This window comes from Pezoporus wallicus, unplaced genomic scaffold, assembly GCF_028554395.1.
Source record: "Pezoporus wallicus isolate ANWC-B61680 ecotype Strahan unplaced genomic scaffold, APGP_CSIRO_Pwel_v1 contig_5231, whole genome shotgun sequence".
In the NCBI taxonomy this organism is placed as follows: Eukaryota; Metazoa; Chordata; class Aves; order Psittaciformes; family Psittacidae; genus Pezoporus; species Pezoporus wallicus.
The window spans coordinates 770,443-789,997 of NW_026635973.1; the positions used below are offsets into that span (position 1 = coordinate 770,443).

The 19,555-nt window shown below is 43.1% G+C and overlaps 1 long non-coding RNA gene across 1 annotated transcript in view; it reads right to left on the reverse strand.

Annotated features, from left to right (window-relative positions):
- LOC130593546 (uncharacterized) overlaps positions 1-19,555 on the reverse strand; it is a 175,331-nt gene that overhangs the window by 149,124 nt on the left and 6,652 nt on the right. The window contains exon 2 of the long non-coding RNA XR_008970823.1: positions 8,155-8,248. This is a non-coding gene — a long non-coding RNA (uncharacterized LOC130593546). The remainder of the gene's footprint in view (positions 1-8,154; positions 8,249-19,555) is intronic.

Consider the following 19,555-nt stretch of genomic DNA (forward strand, 5'->3'; position numbering starts at 1 on the left):
GCTGGCTTGCTGGCTGCTGAATAACTGGTTCTGCTTCCCTCCAGCAGAGAAAGTGAGCTGGTAACAGGCACATCCAGTCAAGGCAACTTGGTGGAACATGTGCAAAGAGAGTTGAAGGCATACAGGTGGGGGAAATGATTTTATGCAAAACTCTCCACTTCCAGGGGGTGTTACATTCACACGCAACCTGTATGCAATGCCAAAGCTTGTATTATTTATCCACATAAAGCCATGCAAGTGAGATAGTCCCAAGAACAATGTGAACAGAGGAGTTTGACCTATTTACTCTCTCCAATTCTCATCTCATCTTCTTGCCCAAATGGTTCTGACTCCTCCTCATAAGTTAATTAAAAATAGTGATTTCTCCATGGCTTCTTAATCATGTTTACACCAGAAATGCCCACGACCCATGTTCAGGGCATGCATTCCCTAAATCACTGCTTGAGCCTCAGCTTGGTGCCCTCCTTCAAACTCTCATGTACATTTGTCACCCCCCGCATGATGGCTGGGCTAGGAGAACAAACCCATCCTGTGTCTGATGGGGCATGCTGGCCAGGAAGCCACCTACTCTAATCCGCTGGCCTGTTTTCACATGAAGATTTGTTATAGACTGGGCAACAATAACACAGATTCACAGAATGGTTTGGGTTGGAAAGAACCTTAAGATCATCCAGTTCCAACCCCCTGCCATGGGCAGGAACACCTCACACTAAACCACATCACCGAAGGCTCTGCCCACCCTGGGGATTTTTTTCTTTTTTGCCAGAATAACAAAACCAGAACATGTTTTAAGTACCAATATTGTCACATTTCAGAGTTTATAATCCACTAAAATATGGATTACTCTATGAACTGCTCCCAGTAGCCTGCAGGCTCCAACACAGAGCAGTACGGCATACGAACTGAACATTCCTTGAGCGCACTCTCTCCTCAAACAGCACACAGTGTGTAAACTAGATTAACCCTCCATTGAAAACAAACAAACAAAACCCAAAACACAACTAAACCCCCCCACTGAACTAACTTAAACCAGCTTGTGTTTGCTGTGAGACAACAGCAAGCCAGCAGATGGCTATGACAGATTAGCCAAGGAAAGGCAATCTGCACTTCTCCAAAGCTAATGCAATACAGCTTCATATTTTGGCTGAGGTTTTAACACCTTCCTAACTCCAAGGGTTTGTAAGAGCATTTTCCTTCCATGGGACACATCCCTCGAAGCCAGTTCTCTGACTGAGGGAAATATATCTTTATTCTGTCATAGTACTGGGAAGTCTTGGATAGGATTCAGTCACATTATGCTGTTTCTATACACATTTATCTTTCTGGCTGTGGTCCATATCTTTATATTCTTACCCTGAAACACTGATTGTCAAAATAGCATGCCAAATATACTCTGGTTTCTAAGAAAGTCTTCTTTAGGTATTTAATTTTTCACATGTTACATAGGACTATAAATGGCTGAATGGCAGAGATTTCCCATATGCCATAGATATGGGCACTGGAAAAGGCCAGGACATTTTCACTGAGTATTTTGAGTTGCCTACCAATTTTGGCTGTGTCCAGCAGGCTGTGTTAGAGGAGACAGTGCAGAACTTGGCATTGCACTTAGTGAGAGTGCAGGCAAGAGCCATGCTGTGGGTATGCTTGACCAAACCAGCCCAGGAGCTGGGCATCCCAAGTCAAGTACATCAAGCCAACACTCTACAGGTTTTCAGAAAAGCTTAAATGCTCACTGGAGAGCTGACAGGCTAGAGTTTGCAGTGTTAATAGCATGACTAAAAATACAGCACCCCCGCCCCGGAATTCAGAAAGCATGGCATAAACTTAGGACTTTTGATTTCTACTAAAGTCAGAAGGTGTTTTATCTATAAAAACCACCTGATCTCATGAAAGTTTTCAAAGAAGTCTTCTGGCAGTTCCAAACTGTTACTGAAGTGATTTAGATTAGGTTTAGATTAGGTTTCATACAGAATGTAAGAACAGAAATACACACACAAGCCTCAAGCCTTTCCACAGAAATAGCACCCGCAGTGTCCCGTGATACATACCATCCCTCAGCAGCCTCAGCTCATTCAATTCCTGCAATATACAACAAAATCGCTGGTGATCTGGGAGTGGAAACTGGGAAAATTTCACACAGAGCAATTATTGGGAAGGTTAGGATGGGGCAGACAGAGTTTTGCATCCCAACTGTCCCCACAGCATTGCCTCGTGGCAACCAACCACATCCTGCAGTGGCTGGTCTTTTTGCTTCCCATAGCCCACTGGAGAGCAGCTCTGGGTATGCAACTGTTGGGTATACATTAGACTGGCAGAATACCTTTTAGCCTCCTCAAGGTAAGGCATAAAGCAACATTTTAGACACTGGGATTAGAAAATGTGACCCTACCTCCTACTCTGCCACTCATCTGCTGTCTAAAGTTGGTGATTTGGCTTCCATGCTGGTGACATTTCTGTTCTCTTTTAAAAGCCCTGAATTGCTGAGAAAAGTAGCCAATGAGAGCTAGTGAGCTGCTAACTGGAACTAATGCCAGAAAGAAGTAAATATTTCTTTCATTACTGTTTGCCCTGTTGCTTTTAAGTCAACGTCATTTCACACATCTTGATTAAGATGCAAAAAGGCTGAAGTGAAACTGTTGCTTAATCTGCAGCTAATATATTTAGTGGGAAAAACCCAGCTCTTTTGGGAGTCGTTGCTGCTAACATCTCATTGCAATCTTAAGCAGATAGGCCCCAGTGAACAGTATACCTCAAAAGTACAAATCTGTAATCATTTTGGCCTCAGGCAATGCCGGCTAAGAAACCTGGTAGCAAGAGCTGACAGAAGATGTCGTGCTGCTCTGTGTAGGGAGGACAACTAAAAATAAAGCAATATCAAAGCTGCAATGACTGCGTCATGCTCTTTGCACATTATTTTGATATTTCAGTGCACTGGAAGTGAGGCTTATACATTATAAATGTTATTGGGAGCAGCATGTAAATATCACAAGACAGAAACAGGTTATTAGAGAGAAAGGAAGGAATAAAGAAGATAGAAAAAAAGATCTGTGACAGCCTGGGGAAAACAGTAAGATCTGTTCTTAGCTACAACTGTGTATACAGAGAGGTTTTAATTGGAAGAAGTAGCTTTTTCTGTCAAATACAGTGCTATGTTGTCATTGACATCGCAGCAACAAATACAAATATGAGTCAATGCTCTGAAATAATACAGGACAGATTAATGAGTCGTTATCTCCTACAGACCTCCACATCATGTGAGCGAACAAAGGCAACGAGCTCCTGAAGAGTCCCTCTCTAATACATGAGAAAGCTGTAGCATTGCAACCAGGATTTCAGCATGAGGATCTTGTTTTGGAGGTGTCAAACTGCCAGAACACACACCCATATTTCTGAAGTTATCAACAACAATTCAAACCATTTCCTGACTCAAAAAGGCTGTATCTTGACTCGATCTGGCAGATAACAAAGAAACACAAGACCAAAACAGAAACCAAGTGTTTACATTTTGGTACATGCAAGTGCTTGGGCTGTTCATTTTGAACATCACAACCGTACAGCCCAAACCACTGATATTACTCCACTTCCTGCCACTGTACGCAGCTGAAAATATTTGACAGTGAGATGGGAAAAAAAGACACATAAAAACATGAGTTATCGTTACTTAAGAGCATTTTACTAAATAACCTACAAATGAAGATTCCACATTCCCTCAAAAAAAGCCTTTGGCTTAAAGAGAAGTGAGCAACTGTACACTTGAAACAGTATAAAAACTCCAAACTGTAACACATAGCCAAGTGAGGAAGTTGTTAACTGGTAATACAGATTTAAATAGAAGATTATAGACAGTTGAAAAATGAAACTGAATTTAGCACTAAATAAGGAGGATTGGGATTTTCCGAGGATGCTAAGAAAAGAAAACGATACAGAAACAGTGGAGTTATTAGTAGTACCAAAGAAAATACAGCAGTAGTCGATAGCTATTTCTCTGCTACAGAAAAACATTGGCTTGTTTCGTTTGGTGATGAAATCACCTGCATTATAAAATAACAGGAAAAGGTTTAACGAAAGCTTACGTGGTTTCAGGTTTCAAAGACAGCTGTCACAGGGGTTGTTTAGATCACTGAAGCTGAACTTTCAAACCTTTAAGTGTTAGGGAAGCTCCAGGAGAGTACAAGAATACATATGTGGTACCAGAGCAGTCCAATTTTGGCCAAGACAAGAGGATAACTGGTGTAAGACTTTATAACAGAGGTAATATAGTTTTTACCCTTCCGCAATAGTTTGCTTCTGGACCAGATAACACCACCAGATATCCATATGGCACATGTCAAGCAGCTTTTAATCTAGACAGCACTCAGATCTTCAGCTGCAGTAGTCACTGAGAGATCATTTCCAAACATAGGTGGGGTTTTGTGGGTTTCTGTAGGAAGCAGTCCTCCTCCAGTATTATTTAGTATCTTCTGTCAGTGACCACGCAGCACAAGCAAAATCACTCTTGATCCAGGGTTACAAATGAGAGAAAGCTCTAAAGAACAGTAAGGACAGCCACTGATGCTTGGTGACCTGAATTGCTGGTGATCCAAGTACAAGAAAACAGCTCCCACTCCAGAACACCAAAGGAAGGAACCAAGGCCACACACCAAGGAACCAGCAACTGTTAAAAAAGGCTAATGTTTATGGCAATTGTCAAATCCACTGTGACCTACTGTGATCAGTATATTTAAAGCATGCAACTAGGGGAATATCAAGAAGCCAAACAACCTCTCATTTGGCTCTGTTGCAACTACTGCTGTGCTCCATTATGGTACCCACATGCTTAGAAAGCAGCTGAAAAACTGTAAAGGGATCAGTGAATAATGAAAACAGTTAATGGATGAGGGGTGTACACAGTTCAGCCTATTTAATTTAGGAAAGAGAACATTACAAATGTTTTCATCACAGTTTAATCAACAACTCGCACAACTGCCATAACTAATGGCTCTTACATCCAGCAACCAAAAATATAGCTGGAATCAAGTGACAAAAGATGCAGCTAGGCAAATTCATCCTAGAAATAGAACACACAGCAAAAGTGGAATAACTGATCATTTGGATTCTGTATCCCATAGTTTGTGATGGATATTCCCTCATCAAAAATCTTAAATTAAGAAGAAAAAAAACCAAAAAGAGGTCATCTGAAAGCTATGCTCCAAATCGGCTCTACAGTGGACTTTGTGTTATAGTTACCTCTGGGGAATTGTCTTGACCTTTGCAAGACAAGAGCTAATCACTTACATCCATATATATGCTCCAAGCAATTCTGCTTGTAACCCAAAAGTTAAAAATTGAAATCAATATAATGCCCTCAAAGTTATCCTTTTAACCCATTTCTGAGGCTACTGTGCTACCCCATGGCCTCACAGTAGCTCCATATGGATATATCTTTGCACATCTGCTATGCTAATTGCTGAAAGAGTCGTTTCTTGGAAGCAGCAAACATCCACATTAGGATTCAATACATGGCTCAACTCCTCCTCAGCAATGATATCTGAAAAGGCCAGGGCAAAAAGGAAAAGGTGAACTGACACATATCATAAAATGCCCTTTCTCCCAGTCTCCAATGTTTTGAGATCAAGTGGGGCAGGTTTCTGAAAGCATGATGTGCTGCTCCCTCTGAAGACAAGGGGCAGCTGTGGGGTCCTTGGGAAACTTTAGCCTGTGGCCAGCAGTTGTACTGTGCCGTGACTAGAGTTGGTCCCAGCACCCTCTGAGCTGTCCTGTCCTGCTTCCCCACACCTCCATGCCCTGATGCTGGGTGCTTGTGGTAGCTTTCCTATCCATTTCCCCTGCTCTTACAGGTTTTAACTGCCAAAACAGCCACTCCCCACCTCCCCATTGCTCCCCATAAGGGTATAATAGAACATCTAAGCTGATAGACACATTTTGAACCCTAAAACCCTCCCATTTTGCTCTGGTGCTGACAGACAAAGCGTGAAGGAAGAGACATTCCACTTTGATTGTGGATTTTCCCAGGAAAAAGATTTTTAATCACAATCTTTAAGAACTAGGTATCACAGGACCAGCAAGCTGTGCACCTGAAAGCCAGGCTCTGTATTAACCTGCTTGTTGTAGCCTGGCCACACTTAGTCTGTTTAATCCAGCAGAAATGGTAACATCAGGGAAATTAAGACAATAAAACTTCCTTCTTTCTGTTCCTGAGGTAGGCTGGCTTTGCTGTGCCAGTCTATCAAACTCAGGTCCTGCTCCCTCAACAAATCTCTAAGATAGGATATCTTCTTTTCTTTGGTACCTGAAAGAGAGACCTAAAGCTCACCTGAGACATAAAACACACTCAGGGCATTTCTGAGAGTTAAAGGCAAGCCCAGGGTTGCTGGGATTGATGCTCTGCCTCCTCCTCGGCTCCGATGAGCCAAACACTTGGCTCTCCAGCCAGCTGAACTCATCCTGTTGTACAATGCTAAGATCTTTCCCCAGGGTGAACAGCAGAGGAAGAACTGCTGCCTGCTGGGGGGAATTGGGGCTCCCTAAACTCAAGCTGGGATAAAGGAACTGAGGGAAAACTCCAGGAGCCTCCTGCCAGCTGCATCACTCACTCATAGCATTTCCACAAATAAGCCATTAACACTTTGTGTCTCGCTTTAGTCATCTCTGAAATACAAGTAGAAGGTACTGTAAGGCAAAATGAAAAGCATACATCAAAATGCCTAAGGTTCTCTGACATTCAAGTTAACTAAGCACAATACACTCCCAGTTTGCCCCTGTCTACACAATGCTATGCCCAACTCAAGGACTCTCAGAGAGAAGTTACTGCAGAACTCTTTTACCACTGACTGCCTCGGTGACTGCAGTGTCAGTAAGTCAAAGTTAAGCATGAAATATTCAAGCAAATATCTTGGAGACAACAGCCTCTTTAAAACATCAACAGCAAAGCAGGTCATGATAAAAAACACGGGAACCCTTCATTTAAAGGGTTGTTCTATAGCAAAAAGTCAGAGATAAGTGGCCTGGCAGAGAGGTGGGAGGGAAGATCATGCCATTCTCTGAAAGATAAGCATGAGATGAAGTAAAAAGCTCTGGGACTGCCCATAAGACTACAGCCTTACTTCTGAAGGAACTGAGGCTTGCAAATGTCTTTATTAATGTCTCTGATCTATCATATTCCTCAGTGCAACGATGAAAAGAGCAATTTGATTTTGAAGCTTGAGAAAATAGTGTAGATGTTCATCAAACCTTATCCATAATTGCTGCTGTCTTTAACTGTGGTTATTCTAATGAATGGTGAATAAACTACCTTGCAGTAGGAAAAGAGCACATTTCAGGTGGACTGACCCTGAGAAAGGTACTTTGAAATTAGGGTAATTCAGCAATCCCAGCCAGGCAATGCCTGGATTCAGGTTAGAGTCAAGAACCAGAATACACACCAAAAGAAAATGAGTAAGTGACCATCTCTCCTTCAAAAGTTCCACAAGGGAATTGCCAAGACAATGTTCGAGCTGTCATTCCACTGTTAAGGATTTGTCCATGGCAAATTTGTCCACATCTCTTTGTCCATGGCAGCCTCATGTCCCAGCCACAGTTTGCAGCTTTTGGTCTGATTCTCTGCTGACCCCAGCATTTGTCTTTGAGTTGCTACAAAAAATAGGACAATAAAGCTCCTGTATAACTGCAATCAGTTAAATAATAAATAAAATTGTCAGTATTACTACTTGCCTCTAAAGGGATAGTTGGAGATCTTAAACATCAAGGCTTGGCTGGCAGGAAAAACAATCTAGTGAGGAAGACTCTAACTGCTTTATTTCTATGTGTTGAAGGGAGAGCAATGTCTTTGGAGGCAGTCTAAGAAGTGTTCACTAATACATGTATGCCTCACTGCGATTGTAGGTCATGTATGGACAGTCTGAATGTCAAGGGTAAAGGTTTCATGTTTACACCTACCCTACTGCATAAAAAGCTCCTTGAACAGTGTAAACACATGGGAAGGGACAGTGTACAAGTGACTGCTGATCTTTTCTTGGCCTATCAGTTCAAGATCTTACATCATGGGTTGTTTTTTTCCTTGGTAAATACATATACCTATGTATTTTATGTGCCCAAGCATGCTGTTTCTTCTTAGCATATTGAATGACTGCCATTCAATCACTGGGAGTGATTTACCATGACAGACCAGGCAGACAGCTCTGTAGCCTGAAGAGAAAGACTCTCATCTGAAGCTTGGGATTCCAGTTCTCATCTTACAGTGATGCTTCTGCTGTGATTTGGGAAATGAGGAAGAGCTCTATTATTTTCTAATAGACTTTGAAGCCCAACATAACAAAAGATGACTATGAGCAGAACTTTTCTCCGAGTGTTTGTGGAGGCCCTCTCCCTGTTCTTGCTGCAGAACCAGAACAGCCACTGCCATATTTGATATCCATTAAATATCCTCTGATAGTTCAAGTGAATTAAGTGCCAGTTTGGGCAAAAGGCAAATACAGCAGTCAGAAGAAAGGAAAAAAAAAAATGAAGCATGCATCTTTATATAAAGCTTCATTTAACATCCTTTGAAATCAATGTAAACCCTTGCATTGACGTCAGTGAGCTTTCAATCAGACTCATACCACTGTAAATGCAAATTCAAGCTTTCCAGTAGTAGAACTCGTGTAATAAAACACATTTTTGATGTATTGAACAGCGCAATCAGACTTCCCTTTGATCATCCACAGCAATCATCTTCTGTGGGTTTTAAAGTGTGTTACAAAGGGAGGCGAGCATCATCAGCCTCAATTTACAAGCGACAAAGAAGAGGCAGAAGGAGACGAAATGATTAGCAAAGGCTGCCTAATACAATCAGGTGAGATTATAGCACATGCTTCCCAACACCAAACCGGGCTCTTATCTAATAAGTCAAACTGATAGAGGATGTAGTTTGTTACCAAGATATCAAAACAACCCTTTCTCTTTATCTTCCTAGGCAGAGCTTTCAGAAAGCATGAGCTCAAAAAGCTTCAGGCACAAATCCCAGTCAATTTGGAGATTAAAAAAAAACCCAGCCAACCAAGCGAAAAAAAACACCCCCAAAAGTCATAAACAATAATGAAATGGTTCAAAGTTCCTATAAAAACCTCATGTGACCTCTGCATGATTCAAAATCAGACCCAGGTCCACAGTGGAATTTCACATATGAGGCTTGCATTTAACTCGGCGAATATTCATGGGAGCTATTATATGTGTATCCCCTGGTTCTTTTCTCCTCCTAATAAGATGATGTCTTCCAGGACATACCACTATGTCCTTTCTTGCTGAATGGGTCATCTCCATGCCTCATCATAGGTTCTCCCAAGAGGAGCTGGGCCTCCCATTCCAGTCACCTGGCTCTGTAGGGCAGCTGCAGCTCCAACTCCCATGCAGAGGTTAACCAGAAGTCAGAGAAGGCAACAGCTATGTGCATATTAGAGCCCTGCCCGGCTGGAGTGTCTCCCCCTCCCAGTTGCTCCTCTGTGGGCTTGCCTTCATGGTGCTCCTACCTTTTGGGCACCTAAAACCTGCCATTGGGCTAGTCAGTGATGGCACTGTGCAGCACCCCAGGGCCCTGCATGCCCTCAGAGATGGAGGGGGGGAAGAAACAAAAAAGAAACGTGAGAATTCAGTTTCGTAGTTGAAATTTTTCACATCGCTGTGGTCAGGTATAACCCCATCTGCTGACCTTCCAGTGCACAGGTGTAAAAGGAAGAAAGTCTGACCAACTCGTGTTGGGTCAAAGCAATCACAGAATTATTCAGTCTTCAATCAAAAATAAATCAGCTTCATTCAGACAAAGCACCTGTCTAACGTCTTGCACAATTTCCCCTGCTCAAAAGCTGTCTTGCACCACTGACAGTGATTTCCAAGTAGTTTGTTTTCCCTAAATTTCAATGGACAGCATGAAGACAGCAACATCAGATTGCTTGCCAGAAACTCTCATCATTCAAGCAAGGAAAAGCCTGATTAATTAATCAGTCTTTAAGCACAGAGGAGGAAAGGCAAGTGGAGATACAGAGCCACTCCAAAGGAGACTCTGTAAGGAGATGCTATTTTGGATATAAAAGATAGGCTCGCAGCACAGTGTTCAAAGTCAGAACGGCTTAAAAACTGTCTTCTATTCCTGTTAGTAGAGCAGTCACAGTTAGGAGCCTGCTGCTCCCTGTGCATCAGCAGCAAGCCTATTTCTGTAAGGTGCCAAGTGTTGATACATACAGAATCACAGTGTTAATACATAAAGAATCACAGCGTGCAGCCTGAAAACAGGCAGACAATACCGGTGAGCTGGGGACACAAACACACACATGCTTCATCCCCTCTCCAAGAAGAGTGGGAAACACCATGCACTCCACTACCCGAACCATGCATTCAGAGGTGCCTCCACAAGTCAGATCTGAAGCTGCCAGATAAATGTCCTCTTGAATGCACCTGTGCACATCAATGTGACATCCTGTGGCAGGTTCAATTAGTCTCAAGCACTCGCTCTTACCTATGCATCCCCCATGTAGTACCACAACTTGTGTCCTTCCCCCCTTTCCCACCCCAGGAGAACAGCAGTGCACATCACATCACCTTGTAATATTTCACACATACATCCAGAAACAGTAGTGCATTTTTCTCTGTCATAGGACATACAACACAGAGGCAAGCTGCTGTTCCAGACCCCTCTGCTGTTATGTTTAATCTCAAAATCCGGTCCCTCATCTTACATATTTCCCATTCATCCAAAGGGCCACAAGCAATAGCTTTCCTCTGTGTCAGAGGAAAAACCTTCCTTTAGGTTTTTGAGATGTGCCTTGCCCCAGAGGAGGTCTCAGGTGGCTTGGAGACCTGGCTGAAATACATGAGGATCCTTTATGCAGATGGAATTTAAGATAGCACAGCATGGTTGACTAGGTCTTTCCTAACGAGGTTACCATCTTAAACTACTGTAGAGGCTGTTGAGATGTAGCTGGTGAGCTAACAAAGTCTGGGGAGCAGGGCTGTGTCCCTTCCTCTCTGGGTGGTGGTGACAGGGCCTGTTCACACCTCACAGATGGACAGTTTTTCCATTAAATATAAAAGGCACCTGTATTTATTTGCAGCAGCACTTTCATAAGAGCTGCCTGCAGCAATAGTAGGACTGTGTCTCCACTGAATTTACCAACCATACACAACATTCTTCTCCTGGGACTCTTTAAGGGGGCTAGGGACAGACAGGGCTGGGACCCCAGTTCTTGATGGCTAGGTGGGAAAAGGAGCTTTTCCTACTTGAAAGGCTCAAGAATTGCTGCCATTATGTGTGTGATTTAAGGCTAGGAAAAACTGCATCCCCTCAGTAAATGTACTTGGACTAGATTCTATGTATATAAACACAGAAAACCCTTACTCATTCTTATGTCACTAATCCACATACCTCATAATTTGCACAGGGTGGGGGAGGAGAGGAAAATCAGCACACTGCTGCTTGCCAGCCAAAACATAACGCTGATTTCTCACTGCTCAGATTTCATTAACTTTCTAGAAGACAACAGCAGAATATGTACTAATACACACAAAGCCACACACAGACCCCCGCAGGTATTTATTGCCTTTGCTCTTCTATACCTACTATATATAATTAGATGTCTAGGCAGAGGCACAGCACTTTTTGGCATGCTACATTTTAATGGCAGGTGTGAAATGAAAGTATGCCAGTAGCTGTTATTTGGGGGCACCATCCCTCTAATTCCTGTACAGTTGAAGCCCAAACATTTTACAGATCAGCATGTAATCTCCTAATGTATTTTCAGGGCAAGTCAATCTTTCTCTGCATCCTTGTGCCTTCTCCGCTCTTGGAAAGACAGCATAGTCATTACCTCCTTCCTCTGCTTTTCCATCCTTCCCTCTACCCACAAACACTCCAGAGGCATTGAGTAATTCTGTCACTGCTTCATCACAGCTGCCTCCTTATCCCCTGTGACAGTGCACCTTTAAATGAGGGCAAATAATGAAAGAGCATCTTTGAGGAGGTGAAGGAGCCTGAATGCAGAGCATAGTGTCCCTTGACCAGTAGGAATACATACACACCGAGCCCCGTATGTCCCAACGCACGTCAGATCAACTGAGCCAGACTCAGGGACTTGGTAAGCTTCCACTTCATGAAGCAATGGATGTGCTTTAATCACCCTTTGGCAGTACCCAAAAGAGCATCCGCATAAGCAGAAAAAGAGAATTAATTAGTTACTAAACCTTTCCCAGGAACCACATTACCCTCAGACTTAATGATCTCATCTTCTGGTTGCTGGCTTTGGGGTTCTTAACAACCTCCGATTCTCCTGGTCTTCTCTCCCTGGGAACGCTGCCTTTTGTCATACACAGGCACATAATTGTTAAGGCCAAATGGTAACATCCACTCTGCTCAAAGTTATTGCTCCACAAGTACACCATCAAGTTAAGAAGAGTCCCAGTACCTCCAAATCTGCCTCATTCCTCCTTAATTGGGCTCTACAAGACTTTACCACTGCAGACAGCATGAAAGAACTGAACAAACACATCCACTGAACAAGCCACACCAGAATCATTTACCAAACTGTTTCTGTGTGTTCTTTCACCTGGAAATTTTGCTGCCAAGTACCTTGTGGAAAGGAAAAGAAGATGTCCTGACCTAACTGCCCCAGCAAGTTGTGTCTAGTAGGAGAGTCTCCCTGCCTCTTCAGCAAGGAGCATCCAACCACCCAAATTTGGCTCTAGCGATCTCCCTCAACCAGCATCGATCTCACCCTACCCAGCAGTGGGAAATGGCCCATACCATCAGTCCTGATAGGTCCTCTTCACAGCAGCACTTCCACACAATGTGGACATCACCATACTCATGCCAAGGAGCCAGAGGCAACCACAGCATTTCAGTTAGTAACCACACTGCTCTGCTGCCAAGAACAGAAAGATCTCCTCCCTGCAAGGAAAGGGGAAGAGGAACACGATGATTCCTCACTCTGTGGTCATGCTCTGTTGTAACCCTCCAGGAAAACACAGTATAAGCTCAGGGGAGCTTCAGCCTGCATGTTTACCTGTTTAGTCTCTGCAAAGCTGGGGAAAATGTGGATTCGGGATGAAAGCTTGCAGGCACATGACCAGTGCTCACAGCTCTGCCTAGCCACAGCCACAACCTCATCTTCTGGAAGAGAATCATAGAGTGGTTTGGATTGGAAGGGACCTTCAAAGCTCATCCAGTCCAACCAGCCTGCAATAAGCAGGGACATTTCAACTAGGTCAGGTTGCCCAGAACCACATCCAGCCTGGCCTTGAATGTCTCCGAGAGTCATTCTGGAGACCATCCTGGGAAAACAGCTCATTGTTTCCTGTAAATAAGCCACTGGTGTCTAATCAAAGCCCAAACGCTTGTGAATTGCCCACATCTTTCTGTCAGGTAGCTCTAAGACAGCTGTTTCATTACAGCTGCTGCTTCAGCCACCTCTATCAGAGCACGTATGGAAACTATCACCAAGTTTCATGGGTTTCAGCCATTCTACAAGTCACACTCTCCTGCAATTACTGCCATTTTATGACTTTTAATTGCGATGTTTTGATCCTATTACATCTAATTAAATATGATTTTATGATGAGTCTGTACTTTGCACTAGTCGCTGGCTGCTTTTTATTTGACATCCAGTATTTAACGCATTTTAGTTCCCATTTAATTTCTGCTTTACTCCAAGTTCATGCCACATTTATAATGAAAGGCTGGATTCCCATATGCCCTTGGGACTCCCAGCCTGTAGGCTTGGGGAATGCAGCTGCCTGAGAACAGAGGCACATCTCGCCATCCTTGTGTCACTGAGGTTCAGGTCAGGAATGTCTGCAAGCCTGCCACAGGGACACAAGCACATGGCAACACAGACTTCAGTAACTCAGCACTGGCACTTCATACGTGCATAAAACAGTATCTCACTTCCCCTGAGCACCTCCCTTTATAAGGCAAAGCATCAGGAATGCCAGGATCTCTTGGGAACACATACTTCAGAATGAACTAGAACAGTTATCCCAGTATTTGGTGCATTTTCAGGCAAGGTGAATATGTCCCAGGCTCCAGACCATTTCCAAGTCACTTTCTAAGCACCGCATAAGAATTGTTATCAACCCATTATTTCCTCTGACGGAAATTCTCATTTCCAACTGCCTATTTCTACCCTTTCCCACCAGTTAGAAAATGCTACTTCTTGTGCAATCCCAGTCCTAACCTATGTCCTCTTAACCAAGTCCCCCCTTCACGATCAACCAGGGACAGATGAGGACAGAGGACCATGGTAAGCTTATTATTCAAAAAAGCTACATCTTTATTTAAATGTCTTAGATGTGCTTAGTTCAAGTTATTCACTCCAACTCTTTCTCACCCCTAATGTTATGCCACGCAGAAACACGATTCAGCCCTGGCTGCCAGCAATTACTATGGCACAGGTTTGCTTCAGGATTTATGAAACTATAGATTCTGGCAGCAGATTTGTTTGTTATTTTTATGGAACATTTATAGACTGCAAATGATGACTGAGGGTGAGAGTGCAAGAGTGGTACTGCTGAAGAACTTCCTCCAGGTTGGCAGTAGCACAATATTACTTTACAATAAACAAAAGGAAAGGTAGCTCAGTTTCCCTGCCCACGCACACAGCCCAAGAACAACACCACCTTTAAATCAAAACTCTGCAGGCTGATCCAACACTCATTAAACTGCTTACATTTATATATATACACATATAAAAAGCAGCATATTTTTAACGGAGGACTGTAGGTTCCAGCTTACAGTTGGATTTTACTAATGTTGAAATCCATTCGTAACTAACTGTGAGGGTGGTGAGGCACTGGCACAGGCTGCCCAAAGAAGTGGTGAATGCTCCATCCCTGGCAGTGCTCAACGCCAGGTTGGACAGAGCCTTGGGTGGCATGGTCTAGTGTGAAGCATCCCTGCCCGTGGCAGGAAGTTGGAACTGGATGATCTTAAGGTCCTTTCCAACCCAAACCATTTTATGATTCTATGAACTGACTCATTTCATATATGCCACAGATATCTCAGCTTTTGGAAACTACCTGGCTGGACTGGGTATGATAGGTGACCTAATATAGATGGACTTACCCCATCATCCTTCTGTTGAGCCACCCAAAGCTACAGAGTTAACAATCAAACTCAAAGCCAAATTACTTTCTCAAGTATAAACTTCAAGACCATGACATGCATTAAGAAGGGGGGGGGATAACAAGAACATGGTGCTTCAGAAACTGCGTTTGTCAGGTCAGAGTAGCTCAGAAGCAAGGAACAAGGTTTCTTTCTTTCAAACTTAGAAGTTAGGTTATTCACTGGGATTTCAAATCCCAGTGTTGCTATCAGGATTGCAATGCAGTAAGGATACAAAAACCTCGACACAATTAAGGCAAAAAATGTTGTAAAGTACATTAATAAAATAGCTGCATTAAATAATTATCCCCTTATTGGCATTCAAAAAGAAATGCTTTAAAGGATTACTGAACAAGCTTGAAATACAAATGGTCAATCAGCCATCTCGTATGTGGTTAGGATGACAGAAAGCAGCCTAACTAATTGTTTGTGGAGGGTTATTCAACCTCAGGGTCAGTCAAGGAGAAGATGATGAAGGGGCAAAGCTGAGCAAGAGCAAAACTAACAGCATGAACTACCAGTAGAGGGAAAAACATGCTATCAGTGGATTGAGGTTAGTTGGATTGGACCATGTTCACCACCATCCATGAAATCAGGGACTAAGTAACCAAGGGACAAAAAACTGGTGTTAAACATGACAAGGCTTAGATATCTGGGTTTATAAGTAGCCACTTCCAAATAGATGCACAGATTCTGGCTTGACCTCCCAAAATCAGTGAGTAATTTTACAAGCATGGGTACAGAGAGGCAGACTTGTTTCGTAATCACTCCAACGTTGCGGGTTTGATAACCAGACTGGAATCTGAACTTTCAACGTTTTTTTTTCTGGGTTAGAGTGGGGCTGCTAAGGAAGAAGAATGACCACCTTTTCTGGGAAATACTGCATTCTGTCTGGAACAGGGCAACCGAGAGGTCAAAACTTCATAAGGAGGGGAATCTACAGGGGAAAAAAGAAAGAAAAATGATCTTTTTCTTCCAAATTTCATCTCTAAATTTCCATTTACAGAACACAGCCAGAACCTGAACAGAAGAGCAACAGGAGTTGTGCAGAAAGAGCATTAAAGCTTCCTTTAGCAAAGGAACAGGCAGAGTTCACTTTTGAGATCAGCAGTTTGAGAGGGTTCCACTTTGCTTCATCTTGGAAGCTTTGGGGACTTCAGCCCTCAGGCAGTAAAAAGTAAAATAAAATACAGGTTTACAAACTCATCCGTCACCTGGACTTTGATATAGGATGTGGAAGCACCAGGCTGTCTTTCTAGCTACATCACTTCCCACCACCGAGTCTCAGGGGGGTGAGAAACCATGTCTCTTGGACGGAGTCTTGGGTGACATGGTTTAGTGTGAGGCATCCCTGCCCATAGCAGGGGGTTGCAACTGGATGATCTTAAGGTCCTTTCCAACCCAAACCATTCTGTGGTTCTCCTGGGGAGCTGAGGATGCCCATGCTCCCTTCACTGGGTCACCAGCACATGAGGTGTCCCACATCTTCCATCTTCCTGGTTCCTGAACTCATGTTTGCTCAGCTATGCCATGCTGAATACTAGACAAGTGCTAACTGGGGTCTTCAAGAAACCACTCACGTCTTTCCTGAGGCTGCTGTTCAATGTTCACGTGCAGAAAATGCCACGGCACAAACATTGTGTGAGTCTTAATTTACTCAAACTGCTAATTGCAAGGGTGCTTTTGAGGAAATCAGATTGCTAATGCTGTGTTCACAGGTCTGTAAACACTTCGGTAATGGCTTTTGAAAAAATCTGTAAACTGCTATAAAGGAGATCCAAGTTTCATCCACGTGAAACTGAAACTGTACAAACAAGACACAAAATTCTGAAATTTACATCTTAATAGGGAAATGTTGCTGGCAAATTATTTTAAATGATACCTTTTACCTCATCAGTGGAATTATATGTATGAAATGAAACAAATGTCCCTGGCAGCTATCCTGCAAACAACATGCAGATGCTTTCTAAAGGAATAAGAGGTAAATTACCAACTAAAGAATATATATCTGAGTTATCAAGATGTGAAAATCCCTTTTGGGCATACTTTGCTTGCTTCTAACTCGACCTTAGATAGCAGCTTCTCCACAGGACTGTTTTCATCATAATTATGAACCATTTTCCTCTTTTCAGAACATTTTTAGTTGATTTTCTTATATTGTATTGCAAGTCTTTGTACTAGCTTTTACTGCTTGTTTTCTTTTATCACAGAGAAACAAACTTCAGCATGCTTCTTGCTTGCTTTCACAATTTCCTTGGCTATATTAAACAAGCCTCGTTTAATGTAGCATTAATCATCCCTAATGAACACCTAAACCCTTTTGCTGCCTCTCTGCATGGGATAATTGTGCACAAAGGCATGGGGGGGTCATACAGCTGGAAAGATGACAGGAACGATTTCCCCCCAAGTTGAAATAATGCTCTGAATTACGAAGTCATGGGTTGCCTTTAGCCTGGTATTCAGGAGTACCTTGATTTCTTACTAGCATCTTGCAATATGAGGAATATGCTTTCGTCCAAGCTCAGAACAAGCACGACACTTGAGGCACAAAGCTGTTGGCATGGCCAAGCACTAGGAAAGATCTGAACAAGTCAACCATGAGCAATCAATTGGCTTTCAAGCATATGAACTTTGATACTCCCTACATCTTGAATTGCTCTTTGGCAAATCAAAGCATGACATTGACTTCAGTTGCATAATACTCTTTCACAAACATATTAATGTTCCTGCTCTCGTTAATAAGCATTCCTATCCCCTGAACACATGTAGCACCAAGTGCTCTTGGGTTGAATCCAGAGAAGTGCACCAGCATTTACTCCTTAGGCCACAGCTCCTCTTTGACAGCCTCCAACCTTACTACTTCCATCCAAGCTTCCTGTGAGGAGCCCTGAGAGGTAAACCATTCCTTCCATCATTTTACAGGCAAAAATGCTGAGGATGAGCATATAAATGCCTGCCTGCCCGGAAAGAGGACCAGAAACCAGGAAACCATCCTTGACATAGTTGTCATGGCATTGCTCCAGCCACAGCACCAACCTCAGCAGCATGGTTTGTTCTCGATGTTAGCTTAGACTCAACAGTTTCCAGGGGTCCCATCTGGGCTCCCTCATGTGGAGACCCAACACTGAATGGCCAGCCCAAACACATGCCCGAGTGCATAGCAAAGGAGGAGTTGCACTTCCCAAGGCTACAGATTAAAGCCCTAATAAGGCCGCCTTCTGCTTCTTTAAGCCCATTAAGTGAAGGCTTTTCCCAGTAAAGATAGCTGAGTGCTTCTAGTCTGAGTGTTCCAAAGGGGATCAGGCAAACAAACATTAGGAAGAGAGAAAAGAAAGAAGAGAAACACTGGCATAGAGTATGTTGTTGGAAACTGCCATGTAGAAGGAAAGCTCCACTTCCCTCTAAGTCCAGCAGGCTGAAGAGACTGAAGTAGTAGTTTGGGAAAGCTTTAAACTTTGGGGGTCCTCTGTAAGTCAATATTTTTTAAGATCTTTCATGAGTGTAAGAATACATCATTATTCTCTTTATAGAGAATTTCACCTTCACGGTAAGACTCAGCTCAGGGATACGCGTCTATTTGGTCACCCCTCTGCAGCCACACAGTCAATACATTGTCAACCCTCCAGGCAAGACACAGAAGTCTTGCAAGTTTTATCAGCCACTGATACAGACCTTCCTTTGTCAACCATAACCCCCATAAAGCCTGGATTAGCAGTAGCATGACCAGGAGTCGATGATGCAGAATGAACAGCCTAAAGACAGTACAAACAGGGTACAGGAGCATCTTTCTGTGGTCTCTCTCTCACGAGGGCCAGGCCGGACCCTTCTCCTACCTGGCTCCAACCATGAGTGAACACTTGGACTCATCTGGAAGAGCAGGAGACACATTAAAGGATGTCAGCACAATGACTGATACCATTAAAAGGTCTGTGTTACACTCATGATGCAGGTAGTGGAGGTGCTGTGCACCAGTGGTCCCACCAGTGACCCACACCGACCATGGGGAAGCACCTCCACAGCCTGAAGGTGCTTCAAAGTCTGTAAATCAAACAAAGCAAAGCTCCTCTCTCTGCTCACATTTACTACTTGGGACTATTATCCACCAGGAAATATTGACATTCCTTATTGGAAGAAATGCCATCATGTCAAAACCTGCCTGAACTGAGCCATTTATAAAAACAGTTCACTTACAGATGACCCAAAAGTTGTGACTAAAGTCAAAGCATTTCTTTACAACAACAATTTGATTTCACTTCAGATATGCATTCAGAAGATGAAGTCCTTGTTTGGGGTGAGCAGTTGAATGATTTCATGGCTAAAATGCTTAAAGTGACACACTCTGACCTTATCAAAAGGGTTTCTTTCCAGTTGTTTTCTAAACAAAAACCTTATTAGGATTATGCCTTCCCTGCAATGCCTTGATGTTAATTAATC